At 42.4% G+C, this 23,850-nt stretch overlaps 1 long non-coding RNA gene across 2 annotated transcripts; it reads left to right on the top strand.

The window, feature by feature from the left end:
* Positions 1-798: 798 nt before the first annotated feature.
* On the top strand, positions 799-22,396 carry LOC143818314 (uncharacterized). Of its 2 annotated transcripts, none has more exons than XR_013224451.1 (5): positions 799-871; positions 3,549-3,702; positions 6,527-6,599; positions 21,874-22,082; positions 22,265-22,396. It is a non-coding gene; the product is annotated as an uncharacterized LOC143818314 (long non-coding RNA). The 2 variants fall into 2 exon arrangements; XR_013224452.1 differs by lacking the exon at positions 799-871 and adding an exon at positions 988-1,104.
* The last annotated feature ends 1,454 nt before the right edge of the window (positions 22,397-23,850 follow it).

Genomic DNA, 23,850 nt, shown 5'->3' with positions numbered 1-23,850 from the left:
AGGGACCCTTAGGTTACTTGTCTGTGAGTATCAGTCTATCTATATATATAATTGTCTAAGGGTTTTTCCGTCCGTCTGTCTGTCTGTCCTGGAAATCCTGCATCTCTGATTGGTCGAGGCCTGGGCCTCGACCAATCAGCGATGGGCACAGCATGGCTACGATGATGTCTCAAAGGTTGCCTCGACCAATCAGCGACGGGCACAGTCTGCCGCAAATTTGCCTCGACCAATCAGCGACGGGCACAGTATCGACGTAGATGTCATAATGGTTGCCATGGCGACGATGATGTCATAAAGGTTGCCTCGACCAATCAGCGATGGGCACAGTCTGCCGCGAATTCTGGAATCATCATTGTCCATATACTACGGGGACATGCATATTCTAGAATACCCGATGCATAAAGGTACCTTCACACGAAACGACATCGCTAGCGATCCGTGACGTTGCAGCGTCCTCGCTAGCGATATCGTTTCGTTTGACGCGCAGCAGCGATCAGGATCCTGCTGTGATGTCGCTGGTCGCTGAATAAAGTCCAGAACTTTATTTGGTCGTCCGATCGCTGTGTATCGTTGTGTTTGAAAGCAAAAGCAACGATACCAGCGATGTTTTACACTGGTAACCAGGGTAAACATCGGGTTACCAAGCGCAGGGCCGCGCTTAGTAACCCGATGTTTACCCTGGTTACCAGCGTAAAAGTAAAAGAAAAACAAACAGTACATGCTCACCTGCGCATCCCCCAGCCTCTGCTTCCTGACACTTACTGAGCGCCGGCCCTAAACTGAAAGTGAAAGCACAGCGGTGACGTCACCGCTGTGCTGTTAGGGCCGGAGCTCAGTCAGTGTCAGGAAGCGGAGGCTGGGGGAAGCGCAGGTGAGCATGTACTGTATGTTTTTTTTACTTTTACGCTGGTAACCAGGGTAAACATCGGGTTACTAAGCGCGGCCCTGCGCTTAGCAACCCGATGTTTACCCTGGTTACCCAGGGGCCTCGGCATCGTTGGTCGCTGGAGAGCGGTTTGTGTGACAGCTCCCCAGCGATCAAACAACGACGCTGCAGCGATCGGCATCGTTGTCGCTATCGCTGCAGCGTCGCTTCGTGTGAAGGTACCTTTAGAATCGGGCCACAATCTAGTGTATTTATACTTATCTTGTTTTTTATCACGTTTTTGTCTATCACACTGGGTGGTGTTTTTTTAATGAATATTCAATGAACTCTATACTATTTAAGGGATTATATGTTACACTAATTTATTTTCTCTACTCCTAAGATGCTTTCTTTTTGCATGATTTGAGAACAGCCATCACTGCTCAGTGCTACTCCCCGCCCTGTATATTGAAACAGAGTGATGCGCTCTATGATTATAATGTTGTTTTCTCCTTTCACCAACATAGACACGGATTCTTTACTGTAAGAGCAGTGAGACTATTGATCACACTGCTGTGGAAATCACTAAAAAGTTGAAAAGGGGTAAAAAATACTTATGTTTACTATAATTAATTTACAAGTACAGATTACCAGTTTGCTGGAAATGGGTTGTAAATCCAGATATTTTTTTCTGACTATCAATAGACATTTCTGATTGACATCACAGGTCTGCAAAGGTAAAATTGTTTGAAAAGTAAGGGGCTGATTTTTATATACTTTCAATCTCTGAACTCTGTAAAAATATTGAAAAAAATCCATCAAGTACAGTTTTTCACAAACACTGACTCCACATGCTTTTTCTTGCACCATACATTGACATGTCGCGGCTTTGAGGTGGACTCATCTCTGATGCCCACCTCAAAGCGGGGGATACTGCCAGCTGACATACTATTCCGTTGGCTGGCAGAAAAGGGTTAATGACAAAAAAGTCTGGGCATGTCAAAGGAAGATGGATAGATGTCCATCAGTTGTCTGTTGATATATGCTGACATGGTTAATCACCATGTCAGGAGATAGCCACAGTGCAAGGACAAAAGGATCGAAGAGATACTTTGTTATAGCAGCAGCCACTGCCAGCAGGGGTAAGATTGTAGCCAAGACCCCAGAGAAACTCCGACTCTGGGGGGGGGGGCTACAAACTTATTTCTCAGTGCTGTTAAAAGGTGGTGTTGAAACATAGATACCCTTAATTGCCGCTGTTAAAAGGCGTATCGGCGGTCGTTAAGGGGTTGTAGTTTTAAATGGCCGCATTTATTTTACCATACAATGTATTTCAAAACAGGCAAAAAATTCCAAATTTGGTGAAATTGTAAAAAAAAAGAACAGAATTCCGTAATTGTTTTTTGGTATTGTTTCATGAAGTTTATTCTGAAGCAAAAATGAACTGGCAACTTAATTCTCCAGGTCAGTACAATTGCAGCAATACCAAATTTGTTCCAATTTTTATTATAATTGTGGCGAAAAAAATTCTCAAGTTTATAATATAATGTTTTATTTTATTATTTAAAACATTTTTTTCTTATTTTTAGCCCACTTAGGGGACTTGCACCTGCGACCATTCCATCAATTATACTACTTACCAAAATAATACGGTATTGGAGTGTATAATGGTATTGCAGTTCTCCAAAGGAGCTAAGCTTCTGACTACGCTTCATAGGAGGACAAGGTGACATTTGGCAGGATTACGGATGACATAGTACCAGTATGAGACCCCGATCACCTCGCTAGGGGCCGATGGGAGCCGATGTTAGAGATTGACAGCAGCATTAAAGTGGTTACACCAGAGCAATCAAAGCATGCTCTGTTTCACTGTAGCTACAGGCAGATGCCATCATTATAACAGTTCCTGAGTCTTTACTTAATGATCTATGAAGAAGTTGTACATCTTAGGTCATTAATCAGATAATACATACAAGTGTTTTTAATAAAAATGAGTAGCTGATTGAATCAACTATGCTGACCTACATTTTTACATGTATGTATGCACAGTATCATCCTTACCAACATTCAAGCAGAAGCAATCTTCTGTGACAATTAAAAGCTACATTTGTGCTGCACAGATTCACTTTATAAATATGTACAGAGAACAGCAATCTGATGCCAAAAGAGTACATTTGCTTGCTGACATTCTCCAAGGCTTAAGACGGTCACTTTGTTAAAGTAAACTGCATCAAATCCAGAAAAATATAAGTTATATGGAGTCACAAAAGAGTCTCCTGCTCCGCCATAGGAGCTCATTCTGATTCAGCATAAAACAGAGCCATAGTAAAGCTGTCTGAATGAAGCCTTATCAGTGGTATGAGCTGTTATACGAAACTGGGCTGGAAAATGTTCCAGGCACTTAATAGGTGAAATAAATTAACCAAAATGCCAAAAAAAATTATTGTCAGTCAGGAAAAAATAAAAAATAAAATGATCATGTGCTTCATAAATACAGTGCACATTCTTGAACCATAGGAAGATAAGTTGACAGAGTAAGGACCATCCCAATTGGGCACACCTTGTCTTGGTGGGAAGGTGAAATACTCTTTTTTTATTAAAAAAATGCTAACTATATACCTGTATTGTTTACATGTTTACTATTTACTTACTGTAGGGTTTCTGTGTATTGTTTTTATTCTAGATTACTTATGTCTGGCCACAGTGTGAATGTATACCTACATTTTACACTTATGCTAAGTCTAGAGTCATACTAAATCTATAAAAAATCGGTCTGATTCTGAATGCCAAGAGTCGCACAAGTGGAACAAATGGATTATCATCTTCTCTGCGGAAAGGTGAGGAATATTGTTGTTTCCTTTTTTTAATTCTTTTGCAGAAGACAATGGTATCAGTGGAATGGGCGATGTTGTAAGTATGGTTTAATTAAGATTTATTAAAAGAGTCTGGGTGTGTATGTTTTTATACGACATGACTATGGGGTTGGTAAGTGGGGTGTCTTATTGACGCCTCTCTATTACTTACCTCGGGGCTTGATGTCACCAGACAATACAAAGGTGACATCAACTTCACCAACTATCACCCCACTTGCCTCCGCTACAGGGCAAGTGGGAAGATGTGCCACAACTGGCACATCTTAAAGATGCACCTTTTCTGGGGTGGCTGTGAGCTGGTGTTTTTAGCCTTGGTGGGCAGTAACCATGACCACTTTCTAGGCTTATAAAATCAGCCCACAGCTGTCTGCATAGCCTAGCCGGACCATACATCATTTTTTTAGGGTCCCCCATTTTGATAGCCAGTAAAGGCTAAGTATACAGTTGTGTGCTGATATTAAGAGCCTGGGAAGCTCCATGGGTATAACACCCTTTCCAGGCTATAAACATCAGCCCCCAGCTGTTAGCTTTCCCTCTGCTGGTTAAGAAAATTATGAGGAAGTCCACTCCATTTTTTTCAGAAAAATAATATTTTATTAATTAAATACATGTTCAGTAAGCTACACACACTGTACTAATTGTATATGTCACTGGCATCGGTATATCTATCTATTTTATGCGTATGTACTGTATGTAATCCTTTCATTTTATCCTGTTGGCTCCTGCTGTGATTTTACATTGTGTGAATTGGTGTGGGTGTCACTGACATCCATACATTTACATCTTTCTCGCACCCCTAGGCTTGCATTGGTGAGTCTCGGACGAGTCTCGGTGCCAATCATAGCATGCTGCGATTTCATATGCCTGTCCAATACACCTGAGAAAAAAAATGCTGATGTGAGCTGCCCCGTAGATTATCACTGGGAGTGCTATGCAATGTTTTCTCACATTTGTCCGTATTCTACGTTAGTGTGACTACAGCCTAACAGGTGTGCTGGCCCATGATTTCAGTTTTGCTTCATATTCTTGTATTCAGTGCATTTGGACATGTGGCCGACTCCTTTAACCCTTTCGCGACATGCGCCGTACATGTACTGCGCATGTCGGGTCCCCTGCTTTGATGTGCGCTCCGGCGGTGAGCGCTCATCAAAGTCGCAACATGTCAGCTGTTTTGTACAGCTGACATGTGCGCGCAATAGCTATTTCACCCGCCGATTTCACCCACCGCTATTGCGCGCACATGTCAGCTGTACAAAACAGCTGACATGTCGCGACTTTGATGTGCGCTCACCGCCGGAGTGCACATCAAAGCAGGGGACCCGACATGCGCAGTACATGTACGGCGCATGTCGCGAAAGGGTTAAAGGAGTCGGCCACATGTCCAAATGCACTGAATACAAGAATATGAAGCAAAACTGAAATCATGGGCCAGCACACCTGTTAGGCTGTAGTCACACTAACGTAGAATACGGACAAATGTTATGTGAGAAAACATTGCATAGCACTCCCAGTGATAATCTACGGGGCAGCTCACATCAGCATTTTTTTTCTCAGGTGTATTGGACAGGCATATAAAATCGCAGCATGCTATGATTGGCACCGAGACTCGCTATTCACCCGCCGCTATTAACCTGTTAAATGCCGCTGTCAAATGCAGACAGCGGCATTTAACTACCGCATCCGGCCGGGCGGCCGGAAATGACGTCATCGCCGACCCCCGTCACATGATCGGGGGTCGGCGATGCATCAGGAAGGTAACCATAGAGGTCCTTGAGACCTCTATGGTTACTGATCGCCGGTAGCTGTGAGCGCCCCCTGTGGTCGGCGCTCACAGCACACCTGCATTTCTGCTGCATAGCAGCGATCTGATGATCGCTGTTATGTAGCAGAGCCAATCGGGCTGTGCCTGCTTCTAGCCTCCCTTGGAGGCTATTGAAGCATGGCAAAAGTGAAAAAAAAAGTTTTTAAAAATGTGAAAAAAATATTAAAAATATAAAAGTTTAAATCACCCCCCTTTTGCCCCATCCTAAATAAAACAATAAAAAAAAAAACAAACCTACACATATTTGGTATCACCGCGTTCAGAATCGCCCGATCTATCAATTAAAAAAAAGTATTAACCTGATCGCTAAACAGCGTAGCGAGAAAAAAATCAGAAACACCAGAATTACGTTTTTTTGGTCGCCGCGACATTGCGTTAAAATGCAATAACGGGCGATCAAAAGAACGCATCTGCACTGAAATGGTATCACTAAAAACATCAGTTCGGCACGCAAAAAATAAGCCTTCATCCGACCCCAGATCACGAAAATTGGAGACGCTACGGGTATCGGAAAATGGCACTTTTTTTTTTTTTTTTTTTTTTAAGCAAAGTTTGGAATTTTTTTTCACCACTTGGATAAAAAATAACCTAGACATGTTAGGTGTTAGGTGTCTATGAACTCGTAATGACCTAGAGAATCATAATGGCAGGTTAGTTTTAGCATTTAGTGAACCTAGCAAAAAAGCCAAACAAAAAACAAGTGTGGGATTGCACTTTTTTTGCAATTTCACCACACTTGGAATTTTTTTCCCGTTTTCTAGTACACGACATGGTAAAACCAATGATGTCGTTTAAAAGTACAACTCGTCCCGCAAAAAATAAGCCCTCACATGGCCATATTGATGGAAAAATAAAAAAGTTATGGCTCTGGGAAGGAGGGGAGCGAAAAACGAAAACACAAAAACTAAAAAGGGCCGCGGCATGAAGGGGTTAACTTTGAATGATTATTTATTTGACTTTCTACAGGCAGCCATAAATCTATCCGGCATGAGTCCAGCTCTGCCTCTGTGTAGTTTGAGGTCTGCTGGCACATAATGAGGTGAGTTACTAGAGAAGGAACCATCTTGATTTGGGTACACCTTATCCCAGTTAGATGGTTTTTACACTTTTTTAATAAAAAACTACCTAAGTAACCAATGTTATTACATGTTACTAATTACTGTAGAGTTTCTGTGCATTGCTTTTATTATAGGTTGTAACTTTATAGATTTAGTGTACATTTTGCTATAAATTAGGCCACACACCCAAATTATAAACTGTCAGAAAGGAAAACAGGAAAAATATAATTATCATATTCTTGTATTGTCATTTACCATTACATTCTAACCTACTTAACCCTTTTCTGCCATTGGACGTACTATTCCGTCCATGTGGGGTTTGCCCTACTTCCCAAGGACGGAATAGTACGTCCAGCGCAATCAGCCGCTCTCTCAGGGGGAGCGCGGCCGATCGCAGCTGGGTGTCAGCTGACTATCGCAGCTGACATCCGGCACTATGTGCCAGGAGCGGTCACAGACCGCCCCCAGCACATTAACCCCCGGCACACTGCGATCAAGCATGATTGCGGTGTTCCGGCGGTACAGGGAAGCAGGGGGCTCCCTGCGTTCTTCCCTGAGACGATCGGTACAAGGCGATATACTCACCTTGTACCGAGCGTCTCCTCTCTGCAAGCCCCAGATCCAAAATGGCTGCAGGGCTGCATCCGGGTCCTGCAGGGAGGTGGCTTCACAGTGCCTGCTCAGAGCAGGCGCCGGGAAGCCTCCAGCAGTGTGCGTCAGATCGCTAATCTGACACAGGGCAGAGCAAAGTGTCAGATCAGCGATCTGTCACTTTACTGAGATGCCCCCCTGGGGCAAAGTAAAGAAGTAAAAAAAAAAAAAATTACATATGTAAAAAAAAAAAAAATCCTAAATAAATAATATTAATAAAAAATATTGTTCCAATAAATACATTCCTTTATCTAAATTAAAAAAAACAATAAAAGTACACATATTTAGTATTGCCGCGTCCGTAACGACCCGACCTATAAAACTGTCCCACTAGTGAACCCCATCAGTGAACACCGTAAAAAAAAATGAGGCAAAAAACAATGCTTTATTATCATACGGAAAAAAAAGTGGAATAGCACGCGATCAAAAAGACAGAAATAAATAAACATGGTACCGCTGAAAACATCATCTTGTCCCACAAAAAACGAGCCACCATACAGCATCAACAGCGAAAAAATAAAAAAGTTATAGTCCTCAGAATAAAGCGATGCAAAAATAATTATTTTTTCTATAAAATAGTTTTTATCGTATAAAAGCGCCAAAACATAAAAAAATATATAAATGAGGTATCGCTGCAATCGTACTGACCGGAAGAATAAAACTGCTTTATCTATTTTACGAAACGTGGAATGGTATAAACGCCCCCCCCCAAAAAAGAAATTCATGAATAGCTGTTTTTTGTCATTCTGCCTCACAAAAATCAGAATAAAAAGCGATCAAAAAATGTCACGTGCCCGAAAATGTTACCAATAAAAATGTCAATTTGTCCAGCAAAAAACAAGACCTCACATGACTCTGTGGACCAAAATATGGAAAAATTAAAGCTCTCAAAATGTGGTAAAAAAAAAAAACTATTTTTGCAATAAAAAGCGTCTTTTAGTGTGTGACGGCTGCCAATCAAAAATCCGCTAGAAAACCCACTATAAATAGTAAATCAAACCCCCCCTTCATCACCCCCTTAGTTAGGGAAAAATTATAAAAATGTATTTATTTCCATTTTCCCATTATGGTTAGGGCTAGGGTTAGGGTTAGGGCTAGGTTTAGGGTTAGGGCTAGGGTTAGAACTAGGGTTAGGGTTAGGGCTAGCGTTAGGGTTAGGGCTAGGGCTAGGGTTAGGGTTAGGGTTGGGGCTAGGGTTAGGGCTAGGGTTGGGGCTACAGTTAGGGCTACAGTTAGGGTTGGGGCTAAAATTAGGGTTAGGGTTGGAGCTAAAGTTAGGGTTGGGGCTAAAGTTAGGGCTAGGGTTTGGATTACATTTACAGTTGGGAATACGTTTGGGATTAGGGTTAGGGGTGTGTCAGGGTTAGGGGTGTGGTTAGGGTTACCATTGAGATTAGGGTTAGGGGTGTGTTTGGATTAGGGTTTCAGTTATAATTGGGGGGTTTCCACTGTTTAGGCACATCAGGGGCCCTCCGATCTCAATTCCAGCCAATTCTGCGTTGAAAAAGTAAAACAGTGCTCCTTCCCTTCCGAGCTCTCCCGTGCACCTAAACAGTAGTTTACCCCAACATATGGGATATCAGCGTACTCAGGACACATTGGACAACAACTTTTGGGGTCCAATTTCTCCTGTTACTCATGGGAAAATACAAAACTGGGGGCTAAAAAATAATTTTTGTGGATTTTTTTTTCCACGGCTCTGCGTTATAAACTTTTGTGAAACACTTGGGGGTTCAAAGTTCTCACAACACATCTAGATAAGTTCCTTGGGGGGTCTAGTTTCCAATATGGGGTAACTTATGGGGGATTTCTTCTGTTTAGTTACATCAGGGGCTCTGCAAATGCAACGTGATGACTGCAGACCAATTCATCTAAGTCTGCATTCCAAATGGCGCTCCTTCCCTTCCGAGCTCTGCCAGGCGCCCAAACGGTGGTTCCCCCCCACATATTGGGTATCAGCGTACTCAGGACAAATTGGGCAACAGCTTTTGGGGTTCAACTCACACTGTTACCCTTGGAAAAATACAAAACTGGGGGCTAAAATATAATTTTTGTGAAAGAAAAAGGATTTTTTATTTTCACGGCTCTGCGTTATAAACTGTAGTGAAACACTTGGGGGTTCAAAGTTCTCACAACACATCTAGATAAGTTCCTTGGGGTGTCTAGTTTCCAATATGGGGTCACTTGTGGGGGGTTTCTATGGTTTAGGTACATTAGGGGCTCTGCAAATGCAAAGCGACGCCTGCAGACCATTTCATCTAAGGTCTGCATTCCAAATGGCGCTCCTTCCCTTCCGAGTTCTCCCATGCACCCAAACCATGGTTCCCCCCACATATGGGGTATCAGCATACTCAGGACAAATTGAACAACAACTTTTGGGGTCCAATTTCTACTGTTACCCTTGGAAAAATACAAAACTGGGGGCTAAAAATTAATTTTTGTGGGAAAAAAAGAATTTTTATTTTCACAGCTCTGCGTTATAAACTGTAGTGAAACACTTGGGGGTTCAAATCTCTCACAACACATCTAGATGAGTCTCTTAGGAGGTCTACTTTCCAAAATGGCGTCACTTGTGGGGGGTTTCAATGTTTAGGCACATCAGGGGCTCTCCAAACGCAACATGGCGTCCCATCTCAATTCCAGTCAATTTTGCATTGAAAAGTCAAACAGCGCTCCTTCCCTTCCGAGCTCTCCCTTGCACCCAAACAGTGGTTTACCCCCACATATGGGGTATCAGCGTACTCAGGACGAATTGTACAACAACTTTTGGAGTCCAATTTCTTCTCTTACCCTTGGTAAAATAAAAAATTGGGGGCAAAAAGATCATTTTTGTGAAAAAATATGATTTTTTATTTTTACGGCTCTGCATTATAAACTTCTGTGAATCACTTAATGGGTCAAAGTGGTCACCACACATCTAGATAAGTTCCTTAGGGGGTCTACTTTCCAAAATGGTATTACTTGTGGGGGTTTCAATGTTTAGGCACATCAAGGGCCTCCAAATGCAACATGGCGTCCCATCTCAATTCCAGTCAATTTTGCATTGAAAAGTCAAATGGCGCTCCTTCGCTTCCGAGCTCTGCCATGCGCCCAAACAGTGGTTTACCACCACATATGGGGTATCGGCGTACTCAGGACAAATTGTTCAACAACATTTGGGGTCCATTTTCTCCTGTTACCCTTGGTAAAATAAAACAAATTGGAGATGAAGTAAATTTTTGTGTAAAAAGTTAAATGTTCATTTTTATTTAAACATTCCAAAAATTCCTGTGAAACACCTGAAGGGTTAATAAACTTCTTGAATGTGGTTTTGTGCACCTTGAGGGGTGCAGGTTTTAGAATGGTGTCACGCTTGGGTATTTTCTATCATATAGACCCCTTAAAATGACTTCAAATGAGATGTGGTCCTTAAAAAAAATGGTGTTGTAAAAATGAGAAATTGCTGGTCAACTTTTAACCCTTATAACTCCCTAACAAAAAAAAATGTTGGTTTCAAATTTGTGCTGATGTAAAGTAGACATGTGGAAAATGTTACTTATTAAGTATTTTGTGTGACATATCTCTGCAAAATTTTCAAAATTTTCACCAAATTTCCATTTTTTCACAAAGAAACGCAGGTAATATCAAATAAATTTTACCACTATCATGAAGTACAATATGTCACGAGTAGTGTTGAGCGATACCGTCCGATACTTGAAAGTATCGGTATCGGAAAGTATCGGCCGATACCGGCAAAGTATCGGATCCAATCCGATACCGATACCCGATACCAATACAAGTCAATGGGACTCAGGTATCGGACGGTATTCCTGATGGTTCCCAGGGTCTGAAGGAGAGGAAACTCTCCTTCAGGCCCTGGCAACCATATAAATGTGTAAAAGAAAGAATTAAAATAAAAAATATCGCTATACTCACCTGTCCGACGCAGCCGGGACCTCAGCGAGGGAACCGGCAGCGTTGTTTGTTTAAAATTCGCGCTATTACTTGGTTACGTGAATTCCCGGCTTGTGATTGGTCAGGTCGGCCATGTTGCCGGGACGCGGACCAATCACAGCAAGCCGTGACGAAATTACGTCACGGCTTGCTGTGATTGGTCCGCGTCCCGGCAATATGGCCGCCCTGACCAATCACAAGCCGTGACGTCACGGGAGGCTGGACACGCGCTCATTTTAAAATGGGCGCGTGTCCAGCCTCCCGTGACGTCACGGCTTGTGATTGGTTGCGCCGCGGTCAACCAATCACAAGCCGGGAGGCTGGACGCGCTCATTTTAAAATGGGCGCGTGTCCAGCCTCCCGTGACGTCACGGCTTGTGATTGGTTGCGCCGCGGTCAACCAATCACAAGCCGGGAGGCTGGACGCGCTCATTTTAAAATGGGCGCGTGTCCAGCCTCCCGTGACGTCACGGCTTGTGATTGGTTGCGCCGCGGTCAACCAATCACAAGCCGGGAGGCTGGACGCGCTCATTTTAAAATGGGCGCGTGTCCAGCCTCCCGTGACGTCACGGCTTGTGATTGGTCAGGGCGGCCATATTGCCGGGACGCGGACCAATCACAGCAAGCCGTGACGTAATTTCGTCACGGCTTGCTGTGATTGGTCCGCGTCCCGGCAACGTGGCCGACCTGACCAATCACAAGCCGGGAATTCACGTAACCAAGTAATAGCGCGAATTTTAAACAAACAACGCTGCCGGTTCCCTCGCTGAAGTCCCGGCTGCGTCGGAGAGGTGAGTATAGCAATATTTTTTATTTTAATTCTCTCTTTTACACATTTTAACATTAATGTTGTTGCGATACCCGATACCCGATACCACAAGAGTATCGGAATCCCGGTATCGGAATTCCGATACAGCAAGTATCGGCCGATACCCGATACTTGCAGCATCGGAATGCTCAACACTAGTCACGAGAAAACAGTGTCAGAATCACCAGGATCCATTGAAGCGTTCCAGAGTTATAACCTCATAAAGGGACAGTGATCAGAATTGTAAAAATTGGCCCGGTCATTAACGTGCAAACCACCCTTGGGGGTAAAGGGGTTAAATTGATGTTTCGATTTTAGTGTGTGGTTTTCCCATAACTCCCAGGCATCACGTCTGTTGTATGGGGTTAATGTTTAGTTTTCTTCTTAGATTGAATCACTTGTACAATCACGTCATCTGAACCTCAAAATATTGGCAGAATCTGCCCTTCTCTTAGGCCACGTGTACATGTTGAGTATTTGATGAGTTTTTTACCTCAGTATTTATAACCCCAAACCAGGAGTGGAACAGTCAGAGAAAAGTATAATAGAAACACGTCACCACTTCTGTATTTATCACCCACTACTGGTTTTGGCTCACAAATACTGAGGTAAATAACTCTCCAAATACTCAATGTGTGCATGTTGCCTTACTCTGGTAATGGGCAAACTGCTCTAATTCATTATATTCTTGATTACTGTAATTCACAACTATCAGTCTTCCCTTTTCCTAGTCTGAAAGCAGGAGCCAGGCACATCTTTTTGTCTAAGGGTACACTCACACTGCAGTATATTCTCTCATGTGAGAGAATCAGGCCAATTATGCTAATGAAACTCTGAGCCGAGTGTCGCCTGGATATGATCCAATTCTCTCACTTGAGAGAATTGCAGCACAGGTGCAGAAAAGATGGAGAACTTTACTTCTCCTTCTTCTCCATTGTCCCTGTGCAGATATCAGAAGCTATCATTTGTAATCCGAGTGCAGTCCGATGTTTCACATGCAATCATAGATTTGTATTTGTGTGCATTGTCCGATCATCGCAGGCACTCATAGCATGCTTCAATTATTTTCTAATGTTGAATCAGCATGAGAACAAAATCACTCATATGCACTAGCCGACAGCATCACATTGGGCCAAGTGCTATCCAATGAAACATCAGACAGCATTCGGCCGTGTAATTACACCGTGTGAGCAAACCCTCACTGAAATGCCAATACTTCTCACCAGCACCAATCACTGCACTGTTTGCCTATTCAATTTAGAATTAAATTTAAATGCATCATTCTCACCTGAAAGCTCTCCAGTGCTGCACATCTCTATATGGTTTTATTGATCTCTTAAGTTTGGCTAATTTAGTAGAACTGAATTTTTCCAAAATCTGTATTCTCCAGAGTGTGGATGTTATGTAATTCTCTCAGGGTAAATTCAACAAAATGGACAGCTAGCAAGCCTCTGTTTTCTTGAAACCTCAAACCATCGAGGGCCTTCAAAAGGTTAAAAAAAAGTTGAAAAAACTAATACGTACTTCTCTGGCTCTCTACTTATCGCTCTATTTATTACATTTTGTAATCACTGCAGACCCCAGTGAAAAAGAAGGAATATTCAATTTGTGGGAAAAAAATTGCTACAAATTTAATTTCCCATTCAACCTATAAATATGATGCACAACTAGAATATGTAAGTTACACATTTTATTAATCAGATCATTAAACCATGACAAAATAAATAAATAAAGAAAAGAGAGGGAAAGCACAGGCGAACCTGTGGCCTGCATATTATGTTAGTTTCTTCTTTCCCTTCTTATTTTGCTTGACTGTTTCCATACCAATTTTTTTTATTATGCCTTCTTCTGCAACATTTAGGGCATTGGATACTTTATAAGTGTGTAAGGGGTGTGCTGGAGGCTAGCTTGTATTCTGCATCCCTCTGCATACCTGCTTTGTGAAACCAGGCACGTTGTACATGAATGTGTTAAACAATGTACTGATGTTCATGCATTGCATATGTTTCATGATTAGGGATAGAGATAGAGAAATTTAGTATTTAGGTAAGGTTTAGTGTTTGAAGAGGTAAAATGGGACTTAGAATAGGGGGGCACTATAGAGTAAGAGTTTAGAGTAAGTTCAGATAAGAAATAGTTAAGCCAATAGGTGTTAGGGCTAGCGGAACGCACCAAATGAATATATAGATTTTATTATGATAGATGCATTCGCAGCCCGGGGTCCACCGTGCAGGAGAACCTGCTGCTAGCAAATAGCAGAACTAAATGGCAGTGTTAGCTAACTCTGTTACTTCACAGAGCAGCCGTGAACTCAAAGCACTGCGCCCTGTTAGACTCCACAGAGGCACAGGCTAACTGCCTACACAAGAGCAGTCAGTGGTCATGCATGCATACGAAACTCCTCGCCAGAGGTGCCAGCATTCTAGGGGCTTATTTCGGCCAGGTCCCTGAATACCCAAGCATACAAACTCCTTGCCAGAGGTGCCAGCATTCTAGGGGCTTATTTCAGCCGGGTCCCTGAACACACTCATACAAGTCCACACTGGCGCAAAGTACATAAATAAAGAGCAATACTAACGCATGGCCGTGCGGCCATGCGAGCCTTAAATAGTTGCAGCACATACAGGACCTTCCAGAAAGGACCAATGAGAGGCTGCCACAGAGCGTGAGCACCTACAGGACCTTAGCTGCAGTGTCTGATCATGTGACCCTCGATCTCCACTGAGAGATCTTACTCTGGGCATGCTCAGAATGAGAAAAGCAGGACTTAGTCCCAGAAGCGTCTGCTCGCTGCTGCCCAGCACTGACTTCAATGGCAGAAGCAGGAAAAGCAGCAGTAACTCTCTGTACAGAGTCAGACTGAGCGAGACGCTGGGACCGACGTCTCCGCTGAGCAGACTCCACTGCGGCAGGAGAAGAATGGGAGACCGCAGCAGAGATGGCCTGAGATTCCCCCTGTGCAGAGATGGGAACTCGAACCCTAACATTAGGATGCTAGTTAGTGGGAGGAGCTAGAGCAGTGTGAGGAGAATTGTTCTAGAAGGTTAGTTAGTTGAGGTATAGGGAGGAGACCAGTGAGGTTGTAGACCGGAGCTGTGTCAATACCGAGGCACGTCAATCCAGGCCTTATGGGTGGACAGACATTGGAGCACGAGTGAATCTGGGCAGCATGAGATACATAGCAGCTAGGCTTATGGGAAACTTCCATAATGTCTGAGACCTATGGTCTGACAAGGATTGGCAGCGGCATCCTTTACTTTTGCCCAGGATGGGGACAATGGACGGGGAGCACCAGGAGCAAGCCAGCCATTCTGGCTACTCAGAAGCTGCGGTACCGGGAGATATGGTATGGGAACACAAGTCGTCAGGAAGGACCAGGGACAGCTCAGGGAAAAGAGTGTCAGTAACATGTGAGGATTGCTGTTCGGTGTCTGCTTCTAAACTGGACGAGCTAAGTAAAGTTTTGTTGAAAATGAATCTGGACTTTGAGAATCTTTGTGTGTTGCTGAAGAAAGCTGGTACTCTGCAGTCTGAGGAAAAATCTGACCCACAGGTGGGTGAAATGCACAACAAACACAGCACACCAGAGAAAGGACATTGTGTTAATGCTGCGGGGCGCAGGGGTGCCTTGGAATATGACTTCCACCTTGGCCCCCTTTACAAGTATTTATCACTTTCCACTTTAGATTAAAAATTTTAAAAAAATATTACAATTATTTTTGTGGTTACTTTTGGTCACCTTATTTCAAGAGTAATATGCCCTTTGTGAACATGGGAGTCTCTGACGTATATGTTTTCCACGTTCTAGCCAGTTCAGGATGAATATTTCATAGTTGTTGCACTATTTGCACGTGATTATTTATTTATTCATCTATTCTGACGTCTCAGTGGATTTTACTTTTATATACTATTGGTATTTAACCCCTTTCTGTCATTAGACGTACTATTCCGTCCATGTGGGGTGGGCCCTACTTCCCAAGGACGGAATAGTACGTCATACGCGATCGGCCGCGCTCACGGGGGGAGCGCGGCCGATCGCGGCCGGGTGTCAGCTGCATATCGCAGCTGACATCCGGCACTATGTGCCAGGAGCGGTCACGGACCGCCCCCGGCACATTAACCCCCGGCACACCGCGATCAAACATGATCGCGATGTGCCGGCGGTGCAGGGAAGCATCGCGCAGGGAGGGGGCTCCCTGCGGGCTTCCCTGAGCCCCCCGCAGCAACGCGATGTGATCGCGTTGCTGCGAGGGTCTTACCTCCCTCCCTGCCTGCTCCAGACCCGGATCCAAGATGGCCGCGGATCCGGGTCCTGCAGGGAGGGAGGTGGCTTCACAGAAGCCTGCTCAGAGCAGGCACTGTGAAGCAGCCTGCACTTCTCGCAGATCGGTGATCTGTCAGAGTGCTATTCAAACTGACAGATCACCGATCTGTATTGTCCCCCCCTGGGGCAAAGTAAAAAAGTAAAAAAAATTTTTTCCAAATGTGTAAAAAAAAAAAAAAAATATTCCAAAATAATGAAAAAAAAAAAAATATTATTCCCATAAATACATTTCTTTATCTAAATAAAATAAAAAAAACAATAAAAGTACACATATTTAGTATCGCCGCGTCCGTAACGACCCGACCTATAAAACTGGCCCACTAGTTAACCCCTTCAGTAAATGCCGTAAGAAAAAAAAAAAAAAACGAGGCAAAAAACAACGCTTTATTATCATACCGCCGAACAAAAAGTGGAATAACACGCGATCAAAAAGACTGATATAAATAACCATGGTACCGCTGAAAACGTCATCTTGTCCCGCAAAAAACGAGCCACCATACAGCATCATCAGCAAAAAAATAAAAAAGTTATAGTCCTGAGAATAAAGCAATACCAAAATAATTATTTTTTCTATAAAATAGTTTTTATCGCATAAAAGCGCCAAAACATAAAAAAAATGATATAAATGAGATATCGCTGTAATCGTACTGACCCGACGAATAAAACTGCTTTATCAATTTTACCAAACGCGGAACGGTATAAACGCCTCCCCAAAAAGAAATTCATGAATAGCTGGCTTTTGATCACTCTGCCTCACAAAAATCGGAATAAAAAGCGATCAAAAAATGTCACGTGTCCGAAAATGTTACCAATAAAAACGTCAACGCATCCCGCAAAAAAAACAAGATCTCACATGACTCTGTGGACTCAAATATGGAAAAATTACAGCTCTCAAAATGTGGTAACGCAAAAAATATTTTTTGCAATGAAAAGCGTCTTTCAGTGTGTGACGGCTGCCAATCATAAAAATCCACTAAAAAACCCGCTATAAAAGTAAATCAAACCCCCCTTCATCACCCCCTTAGTTAGGGAAAAATAAAAAAATTAAAAAATGTATTTATTTCCATTTTCCCATTAGGGTTAGGGTTAGGGCTAGAGTTAGGACTAGAGTTAGGGCTAGGGTTATTGCTAGGGTTAGGGCTAGCGTTGGGGCTACAGTTAGGGTTGGGTCTGAAGATAGGGTTAGGGTTTGGATTACATTTACGGTTGGGAATAGGGTTGGGTGTGTCTGGGTTAGAGGAGTGGTTAGGGTTACTGTTGGGATTAGGGTAAGGGGTGTGTTTGGATTAGGGTTTCAGTTATAATTGGGGGGTTTCCACTGTTTAGGCACATCAGGGGCTTTCCAAACGGGATATGGCATCCGATCTGAATTCCAGCCAATTCTGCGTTGAAAAAGGAAAACAGTGCTCCTTCCCTTCCGAGCTCTCCCGTGTGCCCAAACAGGGGTTTACCCCAACATATGGGGTATCAGCGTACTCAGGACAAATTGGACATCATCTTTTGGGGTCCAATTTCTCCTGCTACCCTTGGGAAAATACAAAACTGGGGGCCAAAAAATAAGTTTTGTGGGAAAAAAAAGATTTTTTATTTTCACGGCTCTGCGTTGTAAACTGTAGTGAAACACTTGGGGGTTCAAAGTTCTCACAACACATCTAGATAAGTTCCTTGGGGGGTCTAATTTCCGATATGGGGTCACTTGTGGGGGGTTTGTACTGTTTGCGTACATCAGGGGCTCTGCAAATGCAACGTGACGCCTGCAGACCAATCCATTTAAGTCTGCATTCCAAATGGCGCTCCTTCCCTTCCGAGCTCTGTCATGCGCCCAAACAGTGGTTCCCCCCACATTTGGGGTATCAGCATACTCAGGACAAATTAGACAACAACTTTTTGGGTCCAATTTATCCTGATACCCTTGTGAAAATACAAAACTGGGGGCTAAAATAATCATTTTTGTGAAAAAAAAAAAAAATTTTATTTCCACGGCTCTGCGTTATAAACTGTAGTGAAACACTTGGGGGTTCAAAGTTCTCACAACACATCTAGATAAGTTCCTTGGGGGGTCTAGTTTCCAATATGGGGTCACTTGTGGGGGGTTTGTACTGTTTGGGTACATCAGGGGCTCTGCAAATGCAACGTGACGCCTGCAGACCAATCCATTTAAGTCTGCATTCCAAATGGCGCTCCTTCCCTTCCGAGCTCTGTCATGCGCCCAAACAGTGGTTCCCCCCCACATATCGGGTATCAGCATACTCAGGACAAATTGGACAACAAATTTTGGGGTCCAATTTATCCTGTTACCCTTGTGAAAATACAAAACTGGGGGCTAAAAAATCATTTTTGTGAAAAAAAAAAGAATTTATTTTCACGGCTCTGCGTTATAAACTGTAGTGAAACACTTGGGGGTTCAAAGCTCTCAAAACACATCTAGATAAGTTCCTTAGGGGGTCTACTTTCCAAAATGGTGTCACTTGTGGGGGTTTTTAATGTTTAGGCACATCAGGGGCTCTGCAAACGCAACATGGCATCCCATCTTAATTCCAGTCAATTTTGCATTGAAAAGTAAAATAGTGCTCCTTCCCTTCCGAGCTCTGCTATGCGCCCAAACAGTGGTTTACCCCCACATATGGGGTATCGTCGTACTCAGGACAAATTGCACAACAACTTTTGTGCTCTAATTTCTTCTCTTACCCTTGGGGAAATAAAAAAATGGGGGCGAAAAGATCATTTTTGTGAAAAAATATGATTTTTTATTTTTACGGCTCTGCATTATAAACTTCTGTGAAGCACTTGTTGGGTCAAAGTGCTCACCACACATCTAGATAAGTTCCTTAGGGGGTCTACTTTCCAAAATGGTGTCACTTGTGGGGGGTTTCAATGTTTAGGCACATCAGGAGCTCTCCAAACGCAACATGACGTCCCATCTCAATTCCAGTCAATTTTGCATTGAAAAGTCAAATGGCGCTCGTTCCCTTCCGAGCTCTGCCCTGCGCCCAAACAATGGTTTACACCCACATATGGGGTATCAGCGTACTCAGGACAAATTGCACAACAATTTTTGGGGTCCAATTTCTTCTCTTACCCTTGGGAAAATAAAAAATTGGGGGCGAAAAGATCATTTTTGTGAAAAAATATGATTTTTTATTTTTACGGCTCTGCATTATAAACTTCTGTGAAGCACTTGTTGGGTCAAAGTGCTCAACACACATCTAGATAAGTTCCTTAGGGGGTCTACTTTCCAAAATGGTGTCACTTGTGGGGGGTTTCAATGTTTAGGCACATCAGGAGCTCTCCAAACGCAACATGGCGTCCCATCTCAATTCCAGTCAATTTTGCATTGAAAAGTCAAATGGCGCTCGTTCCCTTCCGAGCTCTGCCCTGCGCCCAAACAATGGTTTACACCCACATATGGGGTATCAGCGTACTCAGGACAAATTGCACAACAATTTTTGGGGTCCAATTTCTTCTCTTACCCTTGGGAAAATAAAAAATTGGGGGCGAAAAGATCATTTTTGTGAAAAAATATGATTTTTTATTTTTACGGCTCTGCATTATAAACTTCTGTGAAGCACTTGTTGGGTCAAAGTGCTCACCACACATCTAGATAAGTTCCTTAGGGGGTCTACTTTCCAAAATGGTGTCACTTGTGGGGGGTTTCAATGTTTAGGCACATCAGGGGCTCTCCAAATGCAACATGGCGTCCCATCTCAATTCCAGTCAATTTTGCATTGAAAAGTCAAATGGCGCTCCTTCCCTTCCGAGCTCTGCCCTGCGCCCAAACAATGGTTTACACCCACATATGGGGTATCAGCGTACTCAGGACAAATTGCACAACAATTTTTGGGGTCCAATTTCTTCTCTTACCCTTGGGAAAATAAAAAATTGGGGGCGAAAAAATCATTTTTGTGAAAAAATATGATTTTTTATTTTTACCGCTCTGCATTATAAACTTCTGTGAAGCACTTGTTGGGTCAAAGTGCTCACCACACATCTAGATAAGTTCCTTAGGGGGTCTACTTTCCAAAATGGTGTCACTTGTGGGGGGGTTTCAATGTTTAGGCACATCAGGGGCTCTCCAAATGCAACATGGCGTCCCATCTCAATTCCAGTCAATTTTGCATTGAAAAGTAAAATGGCGCTCCTTTCCTTCCGAGCTCTGCCATGCGCCCAAACAGTGGATTACCCCCACATATGGGGTATCAGCATACTCAGGACAAATTGTACAACAAATTTTGGGGTCTATTTTCTCCTGTTACCCTTGGTAAAATAAAACAAATTGGATCTGAAATAAATTTTGTGTGAAAAAAAGTTAAATGTTCATTTTTATTTAAACATTCCAAAAATTCCTGTGAAATACCTGAAGGGTTAATAAACTTCTTGAAAGTGGTTTTGAGTACCTTGAGGGGTGCAGTTTTTAGAATGGTGTCACACTTGGGTATTTTCTATCATATAGACCCCTCAAAATGACTTCAAATGAGATGTGGTCCCTAAAAAAAAATGGTGTTGTAAAAATGAGAAATTGCTGGTCAACTTTTAACCCTTATAACTCCGTCACAAAAAAAAATTTTGGTTCCAAAATTGTGCTGATGTAAAGTAGACATGTGGGAAATGTTACTTATTAAGTATTTTGCGTGACATATGTCTGTGATTTAAGGGCATAAAAATTAAATTTGGAAAATTGCGAAATTTTCAAAATTTTCGCCAAATATTCGTTTTTTTCACAAATAAACGCAATTTATATCGAAGAAATTTTACCACTATCATGAAGTACAATATGTCGCGAGAAAACAGTGTCAGAATCGCCAAGATCCGTTGAAGCGTTCCAGAGTTATAACCTCATAAAGGGACAGTGGTCAGAATTGTAAAAATTGGTCTGGTCATTAACGTGCAAACCACCCTTGGGGGTGAAGGGGTTAATATTGCATACATATTTTATACAGCCCCACCTTTTCCTGTGTTTTATCTTGTTGAGTGTTTTTCCTTATTTATTTGTTTTGCCATGGTTTTGTGATCTGATTAATAAAATTTTTAATTTACATATCCTAGTTGTGCATCATAATTATAGGTTGAATAATCCGAGTGGATTCACAACAATTGTTACTTTCCCCTTTCCTTTTTTTTTTATTAATATAAAATTGAATTTCCCAGCAAAAATCCGCACAATTTGGTGAATTCAAATCTCGTCAGATTCTCTGAACCTCTCCTCTCCAAGACTTTTCTTGTGCTGCATCAGCTCTCTGAAATGTGCTACCATGGACAATCCAATAATTCACAATGTCCATAATAGACCTTAAGTAGCAGCATCATCCACACTACTTGTACACTAATGAACTTAAATTCTATGCGTACAGATACTAGCTAGTGACTGTGTCATTCAGACTTATGCTTCATTCAGACGTCCATGTTGCACTTATGTGTTCTATCCATTTTTTTCATGGATACAACACGTACCCATTATAATCTATGGTGTTATTCACAGGTCCATGCTTTTGATGGACCGTGGGTCCATGCAAAACTCAGAGACATATCCATTTTTTTCCAGCTGCACAGAGGAAAAGAGCCAATACAAGTCGATGGGTCCGTGAAAAAAACGTACAGCACACGGATGACATCTGTGAAAACCACTGACAGCACACTTCTGGTAAAAACTGACACACTGGTGACCCACCAAAGACACAATGATGGAGAAAACTAAAGCACAGACGACACACTGATGCTGAACACTGATGACACCGGTCACCATTGTTTCATGTACGTGTTTGAACACTGACATGTGAAAAAGGCCTTATATGTATTACTGTATCCTATATAAAAAAAAAATTTCTGCACTTAAAAACAGGCACTTTTTCTTTTTTTACTAATTTTCAATTGGTAATTACTGTGTTGCTATACAATGTCTGGTTTTCTTGTAACCTGTCTCATTTGAATTGTAGGTGCTGGAATGTCTGGGATACTGTGGCTTTATATAAATACAGATTATTTGCTGTTATTATCGTCCATACTCATATACTGAATGACATATGTCTGCAGATTACAGAAGAAATGTTTGGGCACATGCATTGTCACTACCATTTTGCAGAACACATTTTTGCAAATATTAAAAGTTCATGTAGCAAATATTGTGATTAGTTAAACAGAGTAATTGGACATAGCAGTACAATAAATAATATTATGATTTGTATCTGTATTCCCAGTGGTGCCATCCTAGCTCAGTAAATGGTTCCATGTCACTTGCTGCATCACAATCCCAAAGCCATGAAACTCTGTGGCAGCTAATCCTCTGAGCCTGCTAATAAGCTTAGGAGCACGTTCATTGAAGACTGACGCGTTAGTCACAAACAGGGAGAAAATATCTACTGGGGGAAGTTGAATTGGTTTTAATCATCTGCTAATCACCAGTAATGAGACCTACTCTGGGGAAGAATAGAAAAACAGATAGTCAGAGCAAGGTTTTGTTCCTGACTGCAGAGAAATCGGGAATGAGAGGGCAGCTGTTATTAGAACAGAAAAGATGCAAAGAATAGAAGGATTTGGCCCGAGCAGATGAAGCTTCTTCTGTGGCCCAGTGTTTTGTTAGCTGAGTGTTTCTTTTATATACCCTCACTTATTTTACTACGACTGGTTTTATTTTTCTTGCACTCCTATTCAGCACAGTTATTCTCCATTATGATACCGCGGTCATTTTTCAATAGTGTCCATTACCTAAGAATTCCTTGAATAGCTACAGGGTAAGGCTAATATGTACAGTAGGGCAGATACTTCCACTGTGATTTTATGCACCCTGATTATCACACTTTGCAATCTTCATGGATCATATTGCAATATCTTCAATTATTGTTAGAAAATTTCCCTAGAGAAGTGAATTGCTTGAAATTGCGTGCTCAGGACAAATTGGATAACAACTTTTGGGGTCCAATTTCTTGTGAAAATAAAAAAAAATGGGGTGGAAAGATTATTTTTGTGAAAAAATATAATTATTCTTCTGTGAAGCACTTGCGGGTTCAAAGTGCTCGCCAAACATCTAGATAAGTTCCTTAGGAGGTCTAGTTTCCAAAATGGTGTCACTTATGGGGGGTTTCCTGTTGTGAATTCCGTTCTCGGACTCCCTCCTGTGGTCATGAATGGTACTTTGGTTAGTTCTGCTCTTGGACTCCCTCTGGTGGCTTCGAGCGGGACTGCTGGTCACTGAGGTTGGCTTTATCAGCTGCTCTCGTTTATTGCTATGCTGGCTTCCCTATTTAACTCCACTCAGATCGTTACTTCATGCCAGCTGTCAATGTTTCAGTATTGGTTCAGATCTCTCTTGGACTTCTCTGAGGACCTGTCTACTCCAGCAGAAGCTAAGTCTTTGCTAGTTCATTTGTTGTTTCTGCTTCCTGAATATATTTCTTAGTACTGCTGATTTCTAGTCCAGCTTGCTATCATGATATTCCCTTGTTAGCTGGAAGCTCTGGGGGTGCAGAGTGGCACCTCCACACCGTGAGTCGGTGTGGGGAGTCTTTTTGCTTACTCTGCGTGG

This window comes from Ranitomeya variabilis, chromosome 3, assembly GCF_051348905.1.
Source record: "Ranitomeya variabilis isolate aRanVar5 chromosome 3, aRanVar5.hap1, whole genome shotgun sequence".
NCBI lineage: Eukaryota > Metazoa > Chordata > Amphibia > Anura > Dendrobatidae > Ranitomeya > Ranitomeya variabilis.
This window is presented reverse-complemented; position numbering and strand designations above follow the sequence as displayed.